At 31.9% G+C, this 2,480-nt stretch overlaps 1 long non-coding RNA gene across 1 annotated transcript in view; it reads right to left on the bottom strand.

Moving 5' to 3' along the window:
- LOC117678762 (uncharacterized) overlaps positions 1-2,480 on the bottom strand; it is a 65,862-nt gene that overhangs the window by 54,216 nt on the left and 9,166 nt on the right. The gene's annotated exons all lie outside the window — the stretch shown is intronic.

Below are 2,480 nucleotides of genomic sequence, written 5' to 3'. Positions count from 1 at the left end.
TTAAGATGTGTTGTGTCAAATTAATCAGATATTTTAGTTGATTAAACAATCGATGAATCAGAATGACAAGGTTACAATTACTTCAATGATTGTATTTGTATAAATTTTAAGAAATCTGAAACCTAAACCATAATTAGAATAAGTAGAATAATAATAATAATAATAATAATAATAATAATAATAATAATAATAATAATAATAATACACATAGGAATGCTTTGCCAAATTGAGCAGCACCCTCTATTGATAATGTAAAGAATTAAAAGCACTTCAGCATTAACAGGTGAAACTTTGAGTTTATGATTTGCATTTTTTCACTTTGCACTCACACAACTTTAAGACTGTTTTGGGAAGCTCAAAAAGTTGAGGTCGAAGTAACATGGCAAGAAGCTACATTAACAGACATTAAATACAAGAAAACATTCAGATTTACCTCCATTGTTAATTGTCTTTGAGAGCAGCTTATGTTGAAGTTTAATCACTATTGTCTTTTATTAACACAGAGGCCAGTAATAAGGGAAGCTAAATTCCCTGTGTGTCAAGAAGTTACAGTAAATAGTTTCTACATGTAAACATGTGTTGGTATATCATCAATAATAAAATTACAACTTTCCTATTAAAAATAGGATGTTCAATAAAAAGGTGGCAACCAACAATTATAAATTATTATAAAAGGAATTATTATTATAATTATTATAAAAGGATTTATTATTATAAAACAAAGCACATCTCTAGAGAACCGGAATTATTTTCAGTAGTTAAAAATAGGTAAATCTGGTAATTCAATGATTTTCTCAGTTAAAAAATGGTTAAGCTCTAAGGTTGAAAGTTTTTTTTAAAAAAATAAGATATTTATTAGGAAAAAATAGATAAGAGTGATGAACCAGGTTTTGAATTCCCAGTTTCTGGGAAAGGGTTGCTGCACATCAGTTTCCTATGTCCAAGCAGCCTGCAAAGATTCAATGGTAAGAGAGTTACATGCTGATGCATTCCATATGCATTATACTGTCTATATTCACTTCTATGGGAAGAACAGCATTCCCAAGGAAGGTAAGGGCAAGCTCTGGAGATTGGTCATTTTTATATTCATTTTATAGGTGGAAAACTCTGTTTCCGAGGAAACAGCTATTTCAAATTCTAGTGAGCAAAACTGGCTTTTGGATCTGGAGCTCAGTTTTTCCTTCAACCCAGCTCATTTTCTTTGTCATTCCCTTATTCATTTTTTCTTCTATGTTCTGTCTCCGTTTGCAGATAACAGTTTTGTTTTTAAATGTAAACCTATCTAGGAAATTTATAAATCGGACTTGGATATAATGCTGTAAATAATAATTTTAAAAATTACAAGTAAATTGTATAATTGCAAAACACCACTTTGTTCATTCTACTATCTCAAAGGAGGGTTCTTCATCCACTAATTTATTTCCTAAATAAACCAGTAATCTTGGACACAAGCCATGCACAATTGTTAAATCAACAAAAATGTATACAGAGAAACTATTGCTCTGACATTTCCAGGAAATGTATGTCAATGGGTCGCTTATACAACTGCAGCAAGTAAATAATAACTAAAGACTACTCTTTTACAGAAATGAAGCCAAACTCTATAAGGAAGATACCATTCCTGTGGTTATTTTGCTGATTTGTATGGGAGATAAATATTCCTGGGTTCAGAAGTGGTGTTCAGATCTTTTATCTAGAAATCAGATGACTTTCTTTTGTTCAACCAGAGTAGGAAGAAAACCAGAAAGGAAATTATGGTTTGGAACTGTTCCACTTAGGTTACAAACTTCAACCCCCGCTTCCCATTTTCTGGGTCTGAAGCTAGCATAAAGCACAATCCAAGGCTTGCAAAGAGTGTATTGTATTGTACGTTGTGTCTTGTTCTTCAAATTTTGTTGCTTTGAAGCTTGTTTTTAAGAATCTTTTTAATGTAAACTTTGTAGGTGTTTAATAATTTCAGCAAAACCATGTAAGAATATTCTGGCATAACATTTTGCAAGTCTAATGCAATGGCAACGCAAGAGGAGTCATTTCTGTAGGCGTATTTCACTGCATTTCCATAAACTGATCAATTCTCATTCCCTTACCAGATATTGAGCAGCAGATTTGGAAATGAATCTTGAAAAACAATCTCCAGGGATTAGTACAGGACCATGAACTTTTTGTAGTGTTCTAATAGAAAGATCTATATATTTGGTAAGGGACATTGAACAGGGATGATATGGGCATTTTAGCAAGATTTTGCATTGTTGTCTATATGCAAAAGAGGAAGGGGAAAAAAAAAGATGCTGACATATTGCATCCAACATGCTCTGTATCTGAATACATCATAAAAAACTATGCTGGGTTAAAAAAAATGCTTTTGCAGAAAGAGCTATTTATGGCATTTTTTTAACCACACAAAAGCTCTGTCCTAGAAAAAAATACAATAGGGATATATTTGACTATTGGAATGCCTTAATCCTATTTTGGGTACCTGT

Source organism: Pantherophis guttatus, chromosome 6, assembly GCF_059756535.1.
Source record: "Pantherophis guttatus breed Tessera chromosome 6, ASM5975653v1, whole genome shotgun sequence".
NCBI lineage: Eukaryota > Metazoa > Chordata > Lepidosauria > Squamata > Colubridae > Pantherophis > Pantherophis guttatus.
Note: the sequence above shows the minus strand (reverse complement) of the source record. Positions and strands in the feature narration are given on the sequence as shown.